We start from the raw sequence: 19,934 nt of genomic DNA on the forward strand, positions 1-19,934 counted from the left end.
AACACCCTAGGAATCATCGAAAATGGCTGAAACACATGCAGAAACTTGCATGTATAGGAAAAGACAACTGCCTTGACTCTTAAGCTGACTTGTTCTTGAGCAAGAATGTGGGATTGTCCAGTTAGGTGAAAGGATCTCTGGAAACACCCATGGGCACCGTATTTATTCAACTACCTTTGTGTGCGTATTCAACTTGAGGCTAGATCATGAGACACATTTACCATTTACATTGCACTGCCAAACCTAGGTAACTGCTGAACTAAGAGAACCACCATGTACTCTTGAATCTTTGGAATTCTCTACCACAGAGGGTTGCGGATGCTCCAACATTGAATACATTTAAGGCTGAGATAGATAGATTTTTGGTCTCGCAGGGAATCAAGGGATATGGGGAGCAGGCAGGAAAGTGGAATTGAAGCCCAAGATCAGCCATGATCGTATTGAATGGCGGAGCAGGCTCGAAAGGCCACATGGTCTACTTCTGCTCCTAATTTGTATGTTTTTTTGTTCTTGTAGTCTAGGATTCAATAAGCAGACTGGATTGCAACCCAGCAAGAGATCAAAAACAAATGTACTACCGAAAAAGCCCAGCCACACACTGCTGCAGTCAGACAGAATATGCAGATAATTTTTGACTGGAGCACATGACCCTTTAACTACTTTTGTAGAGGACATAGCAATTCTGAAGCACCATGTGAAGCCTATAGGAAGAAATATTTTCTGGATGGTTTGAAATAATGCCCTAGAAAAGTGCGGGCTTACTTGGGTTGCAGCCTAGACTTGTCTTATGCCATGAGTTGCAATCAACCATCACCACCATCGATCACTCTAAACACCAAAGCAGAATCAAATTACACCCCTCTTTTTGGGGTGACGGAAGTTCTTATGAGGATCTTCCTTGGATATGACATTTTTCACAAAAGGATTGGATTTTTTAAAAAAAACTAATTTGTGTCCTGACACACTAAAAACAGCTATGCTCACTCCTGCATGATGTGCCACTCCACCCAACTAAACTCTAGGAGGACCTATTGATCAGCACATAAATCTTTTTTCGTACTCCTACGAGACACAGTATAAAAGTTTTAGATGTTACAAATTAAAACATTAGCCATTGGCATGATCGGACTCATGCTTCAATATATTTAACGAAAAAGGAGACTTTGTTTATCGTGTCTACTGGTTTATTGATAACAGAAATGAATGGTGATTTGAAAATAAAAGTACATACATGTAAAAATGACTGGTCAATGGTCATCCCTCATTTCAGATAATGTCTTCCAAACCCTCGAGATTTGTTGCATGACACCTGGTGGTGAAATCTGTTACCAGAGCCTCTTGCCTACCCATCCTAATATTATTTATACTCTTTAGAGCACCTTTTATTTTTCTTTCATAAGTAGGATTTTATCACAACTTTAAAAACTATTCAATCTCCTGTGGCACTTGCATACAGGTCGTCAGGACGAAACACTGTTTTTAAGTCAAGCAGGTCAGGGGAATAATTGGACCATGGTGGACGACAGAAGGCAACAAGGGGAGAAAGGCAGAGAGGCTAAGAGGATGGCTCAAGAGAAAGAGAGAGGCAATTAGTGGTACAATGACAGCAGGTGAGGCAAAGTGGAGGCAAAAGATTCCCTTCTTTTGATCAGGTACAGAATTTTAGTGGAAGGGAGATTGTAATGATCTCCCTTTTCCCAGGGGTAGGTTCCCCATGATGTTTCATTGGACCTGGACTTTCCTCTCACAAAGAGAGGAAGGGTTAAGCACAGAGCCCGTTTTAATGCTCAGGAGTGTGTGGGGGGGGGGGGGGGGGGGTGTTGATGGGGGAGTGCAAATGGCCAGTTTGCCAGCATTGCTCAGCTAGTTGGATGAGATACCATTTTATAATGACAGGCATGTTACATCATGTAACACACAACATATTATTCTGATAACATGAAGGTTTTAAACTGACTAGTTCCTTTGAGAGCACGAAGTTGAAGTGCTGTATGCAAAAACAGTCCAATATCAATTAGTGTTTAATCATTGCTTGAAAAGAGAGGTTTGAAGATTACAAGGTGCTTTTGTGTTTTTATTTTCAGGTCAGAAGAGAGAGTAGCTTTCCTCTTTATAAATATAAAGACATTTCTGAGAGATGACCTCACAACTTTTAGTTAGATATAGAAACACACTTAAAACATCTAGAAGGTATCGTGGTGCGCTTGACATCTTGAGTCAACACTTGGTTACAGTGGCTTACCAAAACATATAACACAAGGTACAAGTGTACAGCTGGAGCTTTTAATTTTGCAAGCAATTCCCAAGCAGTTGTTCTTGGACTCTGTCCCAACACGAGCGCTTTATAACAACGCCAATGATTCCCAATATGGTCAGTTCTGATTTCAAACATGCTATCTGGAAAGGGGTCAAACAGAAGCCAGGTACTTCCTCAAAAGGAGAAAAAATATCAAAAGATGCCTTACATTCAACTCCTAGCGATTGGCAATAGAATGGTGCTATGTACCTTATAAATCTCCCAAGATGATCTCAGAGGTTGCAGGTAAACTTCCTGACTGCAATGTGTTGGGAGCCGGAAGCCAGCACAAATGATCCTGTATTCCTTCAGACAGATCAAAAGACCAGTAAAATGTAGTATTTTTCAGAGGCTTCTCCAATATCCAATACTAGGTGAGCAGAAATTTTCACCAACTAAATACTTGGGAAAGCCATTGCTTCTAGTCCCTGCCACAAACTTTGTTGCCTAGCTACGGACTCCATCCCTCTCCTTGGCAACTGTGAGAGGCTGAACCAGACTGTTCACAACCTTGGAGCCATATCTGACCCTGAGATGAGCTTCAAACCACATATCCGCATCATCACTAAGACCGCCTATTTCCACGCCCATAATACCACCCGGCTCTGCCCCTGCCTCAGTCCATCTACGGTTGAAACCCTCATCCTTGTCTTTATTACCTCTGGACTTGACTACTCCAATGTACTCCTGGACAGAATCTGATGTTCTACCCTCTGTAAACCTGAGTTCATCCAAAGCTCTGCTGCCCTTGTCCTCAGTCACACCAAGACCTGTTCAGCTATCACCCCTGTGGTTGGTGACTTACATTAGTTCCCAGTTGAGCAATGTCTTGATTTTAAAATTCTCATCTTTGTTTTCAAATCCTTTCATGGTCTCACTCTCCCTAACTCTATAATCTCCTCCAGCTCCACAACCCTCAGAGATACATGCGCTCCTCTAATTCCAGCCTCTTGAGCATCCACCATTGTGGCCGTGCCTTCTGCTGTCCAGGCCCTAAGCTCCGAAATTCCCTCCCCAAACATCGCCACCACTCATTCCTCCTTTAAGATACTCCTTAAAATATACCTTTGACCAAACTTTTGGTTATCTGCCCTAATATCTCCTTATGCAGCTCGGTGTCATGTTTAGTTTTGTAATGTTCCTGTGAAGTGCCTTGGAATATTCTACAATGTTACCGGTGCTATATAAATACAAGTTGTTATTGTTGAGGCTGGGAGCAAGTTTCCAGTCGAGTCCAGAAAATTACATTACTGCAGGAGTGAAAAATTCTTAACCTTTTGTTGCCTCATGTCTTCTTTCTGTTATTGAGAACCAACAGTAGCTACACAATGCATGCAATATGCATAAATAATGCAATCTCACGGGCACTGACAGGTGCAATCTATATGGATAGAAAGAGATTCCATTAGATGTAGCCAGGCAAAACCATGGGCAAGTACAACCAAGACAACATAGGCAAGACAAAATTTCTTAATACAGCCTGTATGTATTGATGCTGGCGTCTGGTACGCTGCTGTTACCATTGGTAGACTAAATAGTAGGCAGATCAGAACTTCATCTGCAGAGAGTGAGGACTGGGGAGAAAGTGAGAAAAGACACAGCAGGCAAGTCTGGTCTTCCTGCTGCACTTCCACATCTTGGGACCAAAATAACTGCCAGCTTTGCCAGATTACTGAATGTGGAATAATGTAAAAGAGTAGTGTTGAGCATGGGAAAGCACAGATTTTCCATTGTGGCTTTGCTCAGTGCAGATAAGAGAATTGGACACAGAAGTCAGCATGTTCAATTTGCTAATCTTCATTTCTCAGTTATTAAAAATTTATCACTGAGAAATCAAAGGCACCATAAAACAGGCACTGTGCCCTATTTTCCCCTGATGCTGTGCAGCAAAGTTGCATGATGCCTTGCAAGATGTATCCACATTAAAAATCACTTCTTTCTGCACACACACACACAGGAGAGAGAGAGATAAAAAAGTGAAAGAGGTTGTGAGGAGAGAGAGACAGACAGACAGACAGACAGACAAGGGAGGGGGAGGTGGGACGGAGAGACAGAGTGGATAGAAGTCCAAGGGCGAGGTGAGTGGCAATATGGTAAGAAGATAAAAGGAGCTGGGCAGGTAATTCAAAGGGAAAGAGGTAGGGGTAATGTTATGAGTGAGGGCAGGGTGGAACGAGAACTAGCTAGTGAAAGGATAGGAGACACAATGGGGACAAGGCAGAAGCACCAGTAGTTGGGGGATGAGAATGGGAAATGCACTCTGCAGCCACATGAAGGCTTTTTTCCTCGCTGCACCATGTACCACATGAAAACAAAGAGGCAGAAGAGGGAGAGAAGCAAGAACAAAAAGGAAGCAGAGATAAATTGAAGCACGGGGCAGCAAAGACAGGTAAAAGATAACATATTTTTCGACTTATCATGTGTAACTCCATAGGAGATCAACTAGTGGAGATTAAATTATTGTGCCAGTATAAAATTGGAGAGTTCAATTCCACTTCAAATTCACAGAACTTGTCATTTTTGCACTTTTGGCAACAATGAATTTCATGCAAGAGTCTGTAGACCAGCCCAAATTAATATGCACGTTGCAATTCAAGGTGTGAATGCAGCTTACAAGGCCAGCATCAGGTCAGAGGCTGGGAATTCTGCGGTGAGTAACCTACCTCCTGACTCCCCAAAGCCTGTCCGTGATCTGCAAGGCATAAGTCAGGAGTGCGATGGAATATTCTCCACTTAGCAGAATAAGAGTGGCTCCAACAACACTCAGGAAGCTTAACACCATCCAGAATAAAAGCAGCCCGCATGACGGGTACCCCATCCACCACATTCAACCTGCACTTCCTCCACCACTGATGCGCAGTAGCAGCAGTGTGTACCATCTACAAGATGCAGTGCAGCAACTCACCACACCTCATACAAGGCTACGGGCCAAGTGCTGGAACATGGGATTAGATTAGATAGGTGCTTGATGGCCGGCACGGACGCAATGGGCCGAAGTGCATGTTTCTGTGCTGTAGAACGCTATGACTATGACCTCCTTTGACAGCACCTTCCAAACCTGCGACCTCTTCCACCTAGAAGGACAAAGGTAGCAGAAGCATGGGAACACCATCTGCACGCTCCCCTCCAAGCCTCATCATCCTGACTTGGAAATATATCACCATTCCCTCACTGTCACTGGATCAAAATCCTGGAACGCCCTCCCTAACAGCACTGTGGGTATACCCGCACCAGATGGTCTGCAGCAGTTCAAGAAGGCAGCGCACCACCACCTTCTCAAGGGCAATTAGGGATGGGCAACAAATGCTGCATTGCCAGCGACGCCCACCTCCCAAAAGAATTTTAAAAAAACTATCGCCCATCCAGTTGCCCTCAAGATGATGGTGGTGGCCCTGCTTGAACTGCTACTGTCCAAGTCCACAATGGTGAATCAAGAAAAAGGCAGTTGCACAAATCACAGCACATATATTATCAGCCTTTGAATGGTTAACTTCCCCAACAAAACAATTCAGTCCCAAAGGTACAAAGATTGTACATTAAACAAAATAGCTCTATTCACACTTACGCTAAAAGTACAATGCATCCTGTGAAAAGAATTAACAGGGTCAAGACAAATCACAGGTCTGATATCTGATCAAATTATTTTGGAGGGCAGACTTTATAAATTAAAAAAAAATCTGCTTGAATGTTTAACTTCCATAATCACATTATGAGAGCACACTCTAATTGCATTCCACCTACCACAGCACCTCCCCACCCCCCCCCTCAAAACACACACAGGATACAAAAACTCCAATGCTGTTGTCACATTTTGATATTTTTCTCTATGTGGTCTTGGAGAAATTTTAGATAAATTTAAACACACAAATAAATCCTGACAACACACACCCAACCAACCTGGGACTGCATGTTCAGCCAGTAGGCGAGAATAAATAAAATGGCTGATAAAATTGTATCCTAAGCTTGGAGACAATGGAGTGCATTGGTAACATGCTAGTGACATTCACACACACAATGTTGGATAGCCCTCATTAACTTGAGCAGAGTAGGAGGTTTGGCTGGCATCTTTCTATCTACAATGATGATGGACCCGCCGTAAACAATCCATTTTGGTGGGGTGTCTTCTCTTGGTGTACCTTTGTTGATGGCTGTGAAAGCCAATCCTTGAGAGGCAGATTCTGGTAAAACTGCCAAGTGACGCTGAAAGTTGTTGTGTTTGATGTTGACGCCTGTTGCCAAGCTGTTGTCACAACTGATTATCGTGGTTGTGCACATCAGTCCACAGGATGGGTCGCCATTTCCCTCTTTTGCCAGCTAGTGACTCCTAAGGGTGATAGTCGACATGTAGGGTCTTCAAGTCACACTTAAAAGCATCCTTGAAGTGGAGCTTTGGGCGCCCCACTGGTCATCTGACCCTGGCTACATACCCACACCCATGAAGGCAGAAGCAGCTTCAGCAGCTAAATTAAGCCAATTCCCAGCAGAGAAGCAAGGGGTGGAAGGTTGAGGAGTGGCAGTCAGAGGTTACCTGTTTGTTTCAGCTCAATGTCAAACCAAAGATAGTCTGCAAGTTTGGATTTAGAAACGGAGAGGAAGAATACTTTCAAATCAGCAAATATGGACATGTAAAGTGGAACTAAGTTTACACAATGTATTACTTCTGGTGTTACAAAGAGTAATAATATATACATATACACACACCCATACATGTATACAATATATATAATACGACAGCCTGTTTTACAACTGGTCTCATCTCACTAGTGTTGTGTAGTCTGGTTTCAGTAGAAAAGCACATGAGAGCATGTACAAGATTTCAGTATCCAATACACACAAAGGGAGTCACTGCACCAGCCCAGGCCCCAGGTCACATCAGTATATCCTCATAGGAGATACTGATGGAATAAACTAGTGATGTTGAACCAGAGAAAATATCTGAACCAGGCCTAAAACTCGTAACAGCTGCTTTCTAGTAACAATGAGGAAGTTATTTATTGAACTAACATCTGTATTTTCTTTTGCCTCTGAAGCAAACACTGTCGCATCATACACCTTTTTATAACAATTTCCAATGGTACAGTGCCAACCTGTATTCAACAGTTTTTGTGGGCAATGTTGAATTGCCCACAATTAGAATATCAAGGGCAGCAGAACAGAACAAACTTTAACAAAAATATGGCACCAGAAGTGAGATTTTCTTCCTTCTTCTGTGTTGCTTTCCCTCTGGCACTTTTCACAAGGAGCATCCTGGATACTTAATTCTCTGTCTCACCCTGCAAGTTGAACTTGCAATCCCACTTCTTGTTTACCAGTTCAAGATCAGCCCTGCATTGTGGCCACTATGGAGAGTTCACAGTATATACAAATGCTGGTACTTCTGCACAGTAATAGTTTAAATGTTGTAAACCACCGGATATATTTTGCTGGCTTATCATAAGTTCCTAGAAGCTTAATGGGAATCATGTTAGATGCATGGACTCTGCAATCATTTCCACTTTGCAATAGGGGTAACGTTATTCTCTATTATTAAAATACTAAAAAGCAATGAAACAACATGGCAAGCCATTAGCTCGCAAGCTGTATTTTAATTGGAAGAACGGGTGACAAATACGATTTTCATGCGACAGAAGACAAATGCAGAATTTTACCAAAGGTGCACGTTTTGTAAATAACTATTTATCAGGACCAAAACCAAAATCCATCAAGCTAATAAAAAGCATTAGCTGCATCCTCAAAGTCAATATATCAGATCTTGCTGCAATTATATTATAAAAGGATCAGCATTATAAACTAAAAATAAGTTAGATGTCCTAAATAAACTAATGAGCTGTGATATTTTGTTTCCTCCTAAAGTAACTATTAAAAAGTGAATTATTAAATATTTCAAAATGGACTGAAAATTTATAGTAAAATAACAATTTTTAAATGCTAATCAGCAAATCCAGTCAGTGATGAGAGGAGGCACTTTAGAATCCATTAGGATGACTCTGTGTTTCAATTCGATATTTCACAGAACTGCGATGAGCTTCATCAGTTCTTAGATGGTTGAATGTTTTAGAATAAAGCAAAATTCCATTTCATGGGTGCAAAACCCGATAGAGTAGCTGATCAGGCAGTAAACAGGGTCAGCTCCAGAACATTTCAATTTCTTGGCGAAAGGAATTACAAGAGGAGTATTGCATGTACAAGTCTTCCTTCAGGAAAACTCAGCTGCCCCCTCCTTGTGACATCTTGATAAGCAATCCTAAATCTGTATAAGTGAGGCCACAGTTCCACGGCAGGCCTAATGCCTTGGCAGACAGACTAAGGGCTGAATTTTACTAGCCCTCCAATGTCGGGGGTCGTGGCTTGGGGGGGGGGGGGGGGGGGGGGCAGAAAATTCTTCCGGGAGAGGCCTGTCATGGCCCCCACCATGGAGAGGCCTCGGTGTGGCGCCTTCACTTTCATCTTTAAATTAAGTGAAATTCCTGCAAATAAATTTAACTTGTCCCGGTGGCCGCCCTACGCTGATATTCCGGCCACTGGCCAGAGCTCCCTCGCCTTCAGAACTCCAAATGGCAGAATCCTACGTGATTGGTGGGGGGAGATGCTGGGAAGGGGTTGAAGGGTAAAGTGGTGCAGGTTCTGGGTGGGGGGGGCATTGGAATCCAATTTTAAATTTTTTTTGCTGGAAAGGGCTATTTAGATATAGCGCTCTCATTGGTGGTGGGGGGTGGGAGAGAGGATTTGCACTGATAAAGTTTAAACTTCAATGTTTTCACACCTGTCCCTTTAAAAATTTTAAGGAAACTTAAAGGCCTGAAACCCTTTAAAAATGGCACCGGTGCCTGCACGGTGGCACCAGATGCTGTTGCAGGTACACTCGCCCCCTTTATGACATCGGGGTCGGCTGCTCCGCCCCCTCCATTTAAATGAGCCCCTGCGCGAAATATCATGGAGCACGGTGGATCCGCACGAGTGGACCACCGAGATCAGAACGTGCCGCTGCGATTTACGGTGTACTCAAAATTCAGTTCTAGATATCTCAATGTGAGAAGAAGCTGTGACATGATAGCCAACAAAAAGATAGCAAATTACTCAAACAAGTTAAACCATGATGTGGTTGAGATGTCCGTTAGCTGTCAAAGGACTGGGTCCCCTATCTATCCAGAGCATTGTCATGTTATTGGCAAGATACCTAACCCCTCCACATCAACATTCCACATACTTCAATTTTTTTTTTTAAAAAAAGATCGACCATGTGGTCTTGACTAGCTTCACAATTTTACTTAAGAGATGAATATTCAACATCCTACTCCTCCACCAAAACGGAACGGGGAGAGGATGAAGAAGTCTCAGACAAAAATTAAGGGAAAGAAAAGCCAAAGAGTAGGCATAGGTTTGCAGGCAAATGTCAGAGTAAGCCAGTATTTGACCTCTGTTTGAAGAGATGTTGCTGCTTAAGATATGTGCAAGGAGGGTGACCCTCTGTGCCACTCCACAGCACCATCCCCATATGATAGTATTGTAGTATGTCTGAAGACCTGAAGCCAAATTTCAGGGTACTGCTAATATTTACCATCACCAGATGCACCAGCCTAATGCTGCATAGCAACTGCAGATCTCCTTGCAACAGACTGCAACTGCTCCGCATCTGGCTCTCTGATGACCTAGACCCTATAAACACAACTTCCCAATATCAGTCCTACAGAAGTGTTTCCAGGGTCTGTAGATATCAGACAGCAGCCAATTAGTGTATAGACACATACTGGATATCAGATTTCTACGTAAAAAGATATTGGCAGATTTTTAAAAAAATTAAATATTCAAGAAATTGAGTGGCATAATGCCGGAATACAAACACACCGCCCCATTTTGAACTCTAAATGAGCTCCCAATCTAGCTAAACAATGAAAAAGATTGTTTGCTTGTGAAGGAAAGAAAAAGTTATTTAAACCACGGCCATTTTATCTAGCGTTTTCTTTATGGTCAGAGGCACGGCAGATTTTGATTACAAGTTGGCAAATGCTGCATTAAAATTAAAAAGCTCACATTCTATTTATCAAGACATTTTAAATTTACATTTCATGTTCAATTATGGTTCCACAGCTACTTAAGCAAAATTAAAATTGTTAGTTCCTATCAGAGTTTTGAAGGGCAAAAATAGTTCATTTTAAACTGTGTACACTCAGTTTTCAGTGGAACTTTTATAACTACCTAGTTATTTTCCCATTCTGTTGCTTGGAGTTCAAGGATGTATTGCTTTACAGAGTATTGGTTTATAGTGATGAGGCAAGTGTTACAGGAAATGCGCTACTTACCGAAAGTGTGTGCACTACACAAAGATTTTTACTATACTGAAAATACATGATAGAATGTTTATCCCAAAGAAGGAGGGCATTCAGCCCGTCCTATTCATGCCAACACTCTGCAAGAGCAACTCACCAAGTCCTACTCCCCTGCCCTTTCCCCGTAGCCCTGCAAATTTTTTCTCCTCAGATAATTATCCAATTCCCTTTTGAAAGCCAAGACTGCATCTGCCTCCATGACACACCCAGGCAGTACATTCCAGATCCTAACCACAATCCACAAAGTTTTTCCTCATGTCACCTTTGATTCTTTTGCCAATCACCTTAAAACGGTGTCCTCTGGTTCTTGATCCTTGTGCCAACGAGAACAATTTCTCTCTATCTTCTGTATCCAGACCCCTCATGATTTTGAATGCCTCTATTAAATATCCTCCCAACCTTCTCTTCTCTAAAGAGAACTGCCCCAGCTTCTCCATATCTACCCTTGTAATTGAAGTCCCTCATTCCCGGAACCATTCTTGTAAATCTTTTCTGCACCCTCGTCAATGTCTTTACATCCTTCCTGAAGTGTGGTGCCCAGAATTGGACACAATATTCCAGTGGAGGTCAAACCAGTGTTTCATTAAGGTTCACCATAGCTTCCTTGCTTTTGTACTCTATGCCTCTATTTCTAAAGCCCAGGATCCCAGATGTCTTAACCACTTTCTCAACCAGCTCTACACCTTCAACGATTTGTGAACATACACCCTCCCAGGTCCCTCTGCTCCCACCCATTTTAGAATTGTACCCTTCATTTTTATAATGCCTCTCCTTGTTGTTCCTACCAAAATGCATCACTTCACACCTCTCTGCATTAAATTTCATCTGCTATATGTCTGCCCATTCCACCAGCCTGTCTACGTCCTCTTGAAATCTATCACTACCGTCCTTATGGTTCACATATAAAAGAAAATTCCATGCAAATGCCATACACAAAATAATTATACATTTATTAAGTAAAACATTTCTCTGCTAAAATCACAAATGTATTATTTTCAACACCATTACTGTTTATGTAAATTTTTCTTGGAAAGATGACAATTTTCTGTCCATATATTTACTTATATAAGAAATACAGGTTACATCAGGTTTCAGAAAAAGACTGCTCATCTACTACTTATTTATGACAATAAGTAGTTTGGGAGCGACTGAAGCAGAGCGCCATAACAGAATTTTTGTGACGCTCAAAGATACATTTCAAAACTAGTTCTCATCAACTCAAAAATCAGCACACTTTGTGTAGAGTATAGTCCTGTTCAAATTAAAATAAAAAAGTTCTCCAAGAATTATCGTTTGATTTTATTTCCACTCAAACTAAGCATATTTGTTCCTTGCAATGTTCTGAGTGAGGTAACTTTCGATATCCCAGTCACGACAACTGGCATCAATGCCATTGGCTTAAAAGCAGTGAAAAGAAAGAACCAAGGTTTTTGTTGCTGATCCAATGACCCCCTCTAGGAAACAGGCATGTATTGACATTGGGCGAGAGTAGTGTGGACTCAGCTCTGAAGAATCCCCAAAATTAAATAGCCAGGTGATCGCATATAAAAGCCGACTTCAGCAAAGTGCCAGAGGACTACTGATGTCTATGGAAACATAACTAGAATGACCTAATACTTTAAGGAGCAAGGGGGGAAAAAAACTCAGTGTAGTATACATGGTAGGATTAGGTCAACCAATAGCATGATATAAAGGATGATTATTTTTATATTAGTTGACCAATCCACCAACTTTCAGGTTGTTTTCATTCTATGAACAGAAACATGCTCAACACACTGAGTGGAACAGACAGAGTAAATGCGAAGAACTTCGACTGCTGCTCAATCTGCCTTTCCACAGGAAGCTTGAATAAACTCATCACAAAAATAATTTTCCTTGTGTTTTTTCTTAAGAGTAAACCCCAATTATTTAATGCATTTCACTTTAAGGGTTTAAAATCCCTTAAACTGCTTTTATATTGCAGCATAGTTCTTTGGACAAGAGTTAACCCCGCCACACTCATTGTAAATTATCTGCATTACAGAGCTCTCCATTCTAAACATACACAGACTGGCTGTGTCATTTTGGCGAGTATGCTTGTGCAACTTAATGACAGTATGGCATCTTTATCAAAAATGTGCAGTTGCTGGAACAAAATATTTACGGAGCTCAGGAAAATCAGTCAGGAAGAAGCAGCAATTGAAAAAAGAATTCTTCCAGGCCACTCAGTACTAAAAAGAAATCAGGCAGGTATTTCTTTCCATTGCTGCCAGCTGCACAAGGCCCACATCACAGCATCCAGCAACTGAACACCAGTACAAAGCAGTTCACATTTCTAGTCAAAGATCAAATGATCAGTGTTCAAAGGCATCATGTGATACCTAGCCAGTGACATTTTCCCAATTATTCAAAACAGCTATCCGTACTGCTATTCATGCTGATCTAGATAGTTTCTTGGTCCTCAACATATTAAGCATATATTTCTCATCACATCTGCAAATCACTCCGTGGTATCTCTGCAAACACTCCCCCCACCCCAGAGTCTACCTAAACTCTAATATGCAGATTACTGCAATTGAGGGTAATCGTTATCCTCGGTCTACAAGGTCAGACTATGAAAAGACCATTATCAGCGACGGCTGTAAAAATGGAAAATATATTAAAAATTTCAAATTGCAACATAGCCAATCCTTAAAGGATTGGCTTGCGAGGACACGTAAACTGTGGGACTGGGGAAAGGAGGAAGGGGTGAAGTCGGTATTTCTAACTGGCCACAAAAATTGGAACTTTAAAAAGAACCTGTTATGTGAAAGCAAGGCATCCTTGAGATTCACCACAGCTAGTTAGCCTCTCATAAAAGCTTGAATACCTTTGAAAAAAAATGATCTGGATTAGAGCGTAGCAGAAACTAGTATTTTCTGGAGAGCTTGTTAATTACTGACACTGGGCTGCTGACTTTGGCAGGAATGATGGACACAAACTCTAAGGTCTTCCTGATTATCTGAACGATCATTTCCTTATATGGCATCTGAGTTCAAAATGAAGAGGGTAAACTGGCCCGAACACCGAATGCAATTTCCTCCCAATTCCCATAAAAACACTCACACCCCAAAGAGATCCTGGGATAAGTCAAGAGAGAGAAATCATTGCTGGGTGACTGGGTGGGACCATGGTGCTTATGAGAAGTCTCTTCTATTAACTAGGTTTTGGCATGAGGAGGATCCAGCTAAACCCAGCACAACCTGCAAGGATATGACCTCGGCCTATAGATCAGGGATGCCATTCTTGAAGCCCTTGACCAGGATCTCCATTTTCTCCCCAAAGTGACCTTAAAAGGTAAACTATAAAAACTTAGCGAGCAAGCGTGAGGGAAAGCTGGAAAATTAAGGCCAAGTGGGTCAGCTGACTGATATCCTAAGGATATTCATCATGGTGGGCTTTACCACATTTTTTTTTTATTCATCCGTGGGATTGTGCATAGTCACTGGCAAGGCCAGCATTTATTGCCCATTCCTAACTGCCCTCGAGAAGGTGGTGGCGAGACACTTTCTTGAACTGCTGTTAGGGAGTGTGTTGCAGGATTTTGGCACTATGATGATAATGGATGATACAGTGTCAAGGGAGCGTGTTATGCGTGACTTGGAAGCGGTGGTGTTTCCGTTCATCTGCTGCCCTTGTTCTTCTAGGTGGTAGAGGTTGTGGGTTTGGAACGGGATGTCAAAGGAACCTTGGCAAGTTGCTGCAGTGCATCTTATAAATGGTACACACTGCTACCACTGTGTGCCGGTATTGGAAGGAGTGAACGTTTAAGGTAGCGGATGGGGTGCCTATCAAGCGGGCTGCATTGTCTTGGATGATGTTGAGCTTCTTGAGTGTTGTTGGAGATGCACTCATCCAGCAAAGTGGACAGTATTCCATCACAATGCTGAATTGTGCATTGCAGATGATGGACAGACTTTGGGTAGTCTGGAGGAGAGTTACTCACTGCAGAATTTCCAGCCTCTGGCCTGCTCTCATAGCCACAGTTTTTATATGGTTGGTCCAGTTAAGTTTCTGGCCAATAGTAACCCCCAGGATGTTGATGGTGGGGGATTCAGCTGTAGTAATGGCATTGAACGTCAAGAGGAGATGGTTAGATTCTCTCTTGTTGGAGATGGTCATTGCCTGATCCTGTGTGGTGGGAATGTTACTTGCCAGTTATCAGCCCAAGCCTGAATGCTGTCCAACTCCTGCTGCAGGCAGGCACGACTGCTTCAGCATCTAAGAAGTTGCAAATGTACAGTGTTCAGTACCAATCATCAGTGAACATCTCCATTTCTGACCTTATGTTGAAGGGAAGGTCATTGATGAAGCAGCTGAAGATGGATGGGCCTAGGACACTACCCTGAGGAACACCTGCAGAAATGTCCTGGGGCTGAGATGACTGGCCTCCAACAGCCACAGCCATCGTTCTTCCTACTAGGTACGACTCCAACCAGTGGAGTTCTTTCCCCTGCTTCTCATTGACTTCAACTTTGTTAAGGCTCCTTGATGCAACACTCGGTCAAATGCTGCCTTGATGTCAAGGGTAGTCACTCGCACCTCACGTCTGAAATTCAGCTCTTTGTCCACGTTTGGACCAAGGCTGCAAAGAAGTCTGGAGCAGAGTGGCCTTGGCAGAACCCAAACTGATCATTGGTGAGCAGGTTACTGCTGAGTAAGTGTCACTTGATAGCACAGCCAATGACACCTTCCGTCACTTTCATGATGATGAAATGTAGGCTGATGGGGCGGTAATTGGCCAGACTGGATTTGCCCTGCTTTTTATGGTTCAGGACATACCTGGGCAATTTTCCACATTGTCGGGTAGATGCCAATATTTTAAGCTGTACCAGAACAGTCTGGCTGGCGGGGGGGAACTAGTTCTGGAACATGTCTTCAGTACTACAGCCGGGATGTTGTCAGGATTCACAGCCTTTTCTGTATCCAGTGCGTTGGGCCATTTCTTGACATCAGCTGGAGTGAATCAAATTGGCTAAGGACTGGCATCTGTGATGCTGGGGATCTCAGAAGCAGGCAGAGATGGATCATCCACTAGGGACTTCTGGTTGAAGATGGTTGCAAATGCTTCAGTCTCGCCTTTTGCACCGAGGTGCTGGACTCTGCCATGATTGAGGATGGGGATGTTTATGGAGCCTGCTCCTCCAGTTAGTTGGTGACTGTCCACCACCATTCACGGCTGGAGGTGGCAGGATTGCAGAACTTTGATCTGATCCGTTGACTGTGGGATTTCTTAGCTCAGTTTATAGCATGCTGCTTTTGCTGTTTAATCCTGTGTTGTAGCTTCACTGGGGTGACCCCTCATTTTTAGGTATGCCTGATGTTGCTCCTGGCCTGTTCTCTTACACTCCTCATTGAACCAGGGTTAGTCCCCTGGCTTGATGGTAATGCTAGAGTGGAGGATATGCCAGGCCATGAAGTTACAAATCGTAGTGGAAGACAATTCTGATGATGATACACAGCACCTCATGGATGGCCAGTTTTGAGCTGCTAGATTTGGTCTGAATCTATCCCATTTAGCGTGATGGTAGTGTTGGAGGATGTCCTCAGTGTGAAGACAGGACTTCAGCTCTACAAGGACTGTGCCGTGGCCACTCCTACCAATACTATCATGGACAGATGTATCTGTGACAGGTGGATTGGTGAGGGCGAGGTCAAGTAAGTTCTTTTGCTCTTGTTGGTTCTCTCACCAGTGAGGGGACAAAAACTTGGCAGATGGAGTTCAATGTGGGAAAGTATGAGGTAATTCACTTTGGTAGGAAGAATAAAAAGGCAGATTATTATTTAGATGTAGAAAGACTACAAAATACTGCAGTACAGAGGGATCTGGGTGTTCTTGTACAGGAAACACAAAAAGTCAGCATGCAGGTGCAACAGGTAATTGGGAAGGCAAATGGAATTTTGGCTTTTATTGCTAGGGGGTTAGAGTTTAAAAATAGGGAAGTCTTATTACAACTGTACAGGTTATTGGTGAGGCCACACCTGGAGTACTGCGTACAGTTTTGGTCCCTCTAGTTAAGGAAGGATATACAAGCATTGGAGGCAGTTCAGAAAAGGTTCACTAGGCTGATTCCTGGGATGAAGGGTTGTCTTATCAAGAACGGCTAAATAGGTAAGGCCTTTATTCATTGGAGTTCAGAGGAATGAGAGGTGATCTTATTGAAATATATAAGATTCTAAGGAGGCTTGACAGGGTAGATGTTGAGAATATGTTTCCATTGGTGGGGGAATCTCGAACTAGGGGACATAGTTACAGAATAAGGGGGCACACATTTAAAATTGAGATGCGAAGGAATTTCTTCTCTCAGAGGGTGGTAATTCTCTGCCTCAGAGAGTTGTGGAGGCTAGGTCACTAATTGTATTGAACCAGACGGTAGATAGATTTTTGAAATTTCGGAGAGTCGAGGGTTATGTGGAGCAGGCCTGAAAGAGGAGTTGAGGCCTGGGACAGATCAGACACGATCTTATTGAATGGCGGGCCATACAAGAGGGTATTAGAGCAAATGACCAAAAGACCAAAATGATCAAAGAGGTATGTTTTAAGGAGGAGGAAAGAAAGGTAGAGAGCTAGAAAGGCATAGGGAGAGAATTCCAGAGCTTAGGGTTTTAGGAACTGATGGTACAATCGTCAATGGTGGAGCAATTAAAAGCGGGGAACTTCAAGAGGCCAGAATTTCAAGGAGCAGAGCAATCTGAGGGTTGTAGGACTGGAGGAATTACTGAGATAGGGAGGGAAAACAAGGATGAAAATTTTAAAATTGAGGCATTGCTTAACTGGGATCCAATGTAGGTCTGCAAGCACGGGGTGATGAGTAAACAGACCTTGGGTGAGAGTTAGGACAAGGGTAGCAGAGTTTTGGATGAGCTCAAGTTTACAGAGGGTAGAAGCAGGAAGCCGGTCAAGAGTGCGTGGAATCGTCTAGTCTAAACTACACAATTGGAGTGGCACTGAGTTGAACAAGCTCATACAAATTGCTTCAGTGCATCTCAAAAACTCAAGTATTTAAATAACATTTCTGCCTGAGATTACAATATAAGCATCCAATTTTGTTCAAAAATACCAAAACCTCCACATTTTACATGACTTTGCTATAAATATATGGTTTACTGTTATGAAAGCATTTCATTACAATCAATAAATGCAAATGTAGATACTAAATGAATTCCCAATCAAACAACTACAATCATCACCTTTTACAAGTCACACAATGATTTGCCTGCAGCAGATGTAATCAAGGTATTTATAGAACAAAGCTTTGCACCTTTGACCTTGAAAATCATGTTACTGAAAAGCTGGTTCGGAACAGCAGGAACAATAAATGACTTTTATGACCTTTAAAGTACAACCAAACCAAACACTTGAAATCTAAATTACCAACAATATTTTGTGTATGGATAGATACCTTTAAAATGTAAGACTTTTGAAACATGAATTGTAAAGCAATTTCAGATGCGCTCCACGTCTATATTGAATATGATATTGTCTGTTATTGCTGAAATAGCACTGATCTGATCTCATAAGAAAGGGAGCAAGGAGCAAAATTGGATTTGAATCTTGCTATGAACAAAAGCACTTTTTCTTTTCATCTTCTGGTTATTATGCAATAGCCAAACAACCTCACAGAAAGGCATGCTTACAGCTGTTCAGTACATAAGTAAAGACAAATAATGTCATTTAACAAATATCTACGCCCCATCTGACGTCTCTTACACCTTCTTCCTTTGGTAAACAACAGCAAATCTACATTTAATCCAACTGTAAAATGTAATTTACAAGAAATACAATTGCTCTTTAAAAACTGAACCTTGAAACAAGTGTGAGGGAAAAAAAGAAAAATTAGCAGACAACCTTATTATGTATGTTTTTGAGTGGCAAAAATATGTAATTATGAGCACACAGGTTAATTTCCTAAATGCATTTTATGTGACCCAAGTCTCATCAGGGTTATAAGTAATATAAACTATCAAGCAGTTGAATTGCTGATACAACTATAATAACTAAATTAAAGGACTTATTCTGTCACTCCATTTGTAGATAAATTATATTAATTCTCAGGAACAAAATATTTAACTATATTCACAGACTGCAAAAACAGGTTTCCATTTGAGTAGAGGAAACTGCAGTTGGTTTTTATTTATAGCCTATTATAAAGAACACCACAAATCTGCTTCAAATATTGCACTAATCGGAGTGAAATATACCCAATTGATTACATGATTATTATTTAAGAAAGGCTGGTAAAGTAGCTTTTTGAAAATCAAGAACTTGCATGAAAATCAACCAAAGAAAGTAATGATTATACGCAGAAAGGTTTTTTGCTGTTATCTTTAATTAAAGCCCTTGGAGTTATAATAACAAATTTTGAGGTTCTCCTCATGGCTTTAAGTTTATCAAGTGCGTTGCTTGAACATACAAGACCAGGAAAGTCCCACATTCTATTGCCAGTCTCTGATGGACAAGCTAATGTTGCATGCAGAGATGGTAATGGGGCTACATTGTCCTCACTGCTGAGTCAGAAAACAGAAAATCAATCAAGACTTGTTCAATATTCAGGCATCCCCAAGTAAAAGCATGGACATTGGATGAAGGATCCTTTTGCAGAACAAGCAGCAGCAAGAACTGAAAAGGACAAAAAGCATAAGGGGAGTGAAATAAGGATGGACTAAACCACCCAATCTTTTCACCACATTCTCTAAATTTATTATGGGAAAGTCTGGATCAGTTAGAGGTTGGGCTCAAGATCAATACAAATGATAATGAAACCCAAATCTTGCCAATGAGACAGTACTGATGAAAAATACAAAAGAAATACTTAGGTTGGAAAATCAGACAAATTCAGAATACAAATTGACAATAAATGCCAACATAACAAAATCCAGCTAACCACAAAGAAAGCAACATCCAAAAACAGAATAGGTAGAGAGCTGCAGACACATGGGAGTGGTTTAGGCAAACACGATTGCATCTTGGAGGGGAAAAAAATGGATACATTCTTGAAGGAGAGGAAGATAGAGGGTTTTAAGCAGAGTAGTATCATGAGTTTGCATAGCTCTAGCAAAGAGCTGCCACAGACACAGTGGGCTAAAAGTCCTATTTCTGCACTGTAAACAGCTCTGGTTCCATGAATAACATGGAAATAGACAAATATATCTGGGCAGTCCAGGCAAAGAACAATAAAAGTGCCTATACCAGATAAATTAGACAGTAAAGTTAATAAATACAACAACGGCCAGCAGTGGGAAATATGTAAGCTTGAGGTGGACAGGAAACAGACAAAAAACATTCTCACCAG

General features: G+C 41.8%; 1 protein-coding gene across 3 annotated transcripts in view; it reads right to left on the reverse strand.

Moving 5' to 3' along the window:
- The window catches only part of marchf5 (membrane-associated ring finger (C3HC4) 5), a 119,049-nt gene that overhangs the window by 46,857 nt on the left and 52,258 nt on the right, over positions 1 to 19,934 (reverse strand). The gene's annotated exons all lie outside the window — the stretch shown is intronic.

The sequence above is a fragment of the Heterodontus francisci genome, chromosome 20 (assembly GCF_036365525.1).
Source record: "Heterodontus francisci isolate sHetFra1 chromosome 20, sHetFra1.hap1, whole genome shotgun sequence".
Lineage (NCBI taxonomy): Eukaryota > Metazoa > Chordata > Chondrichthyes > Heterodontiformes > Heterodontidae > Heterodontus > Heterodontus francisci.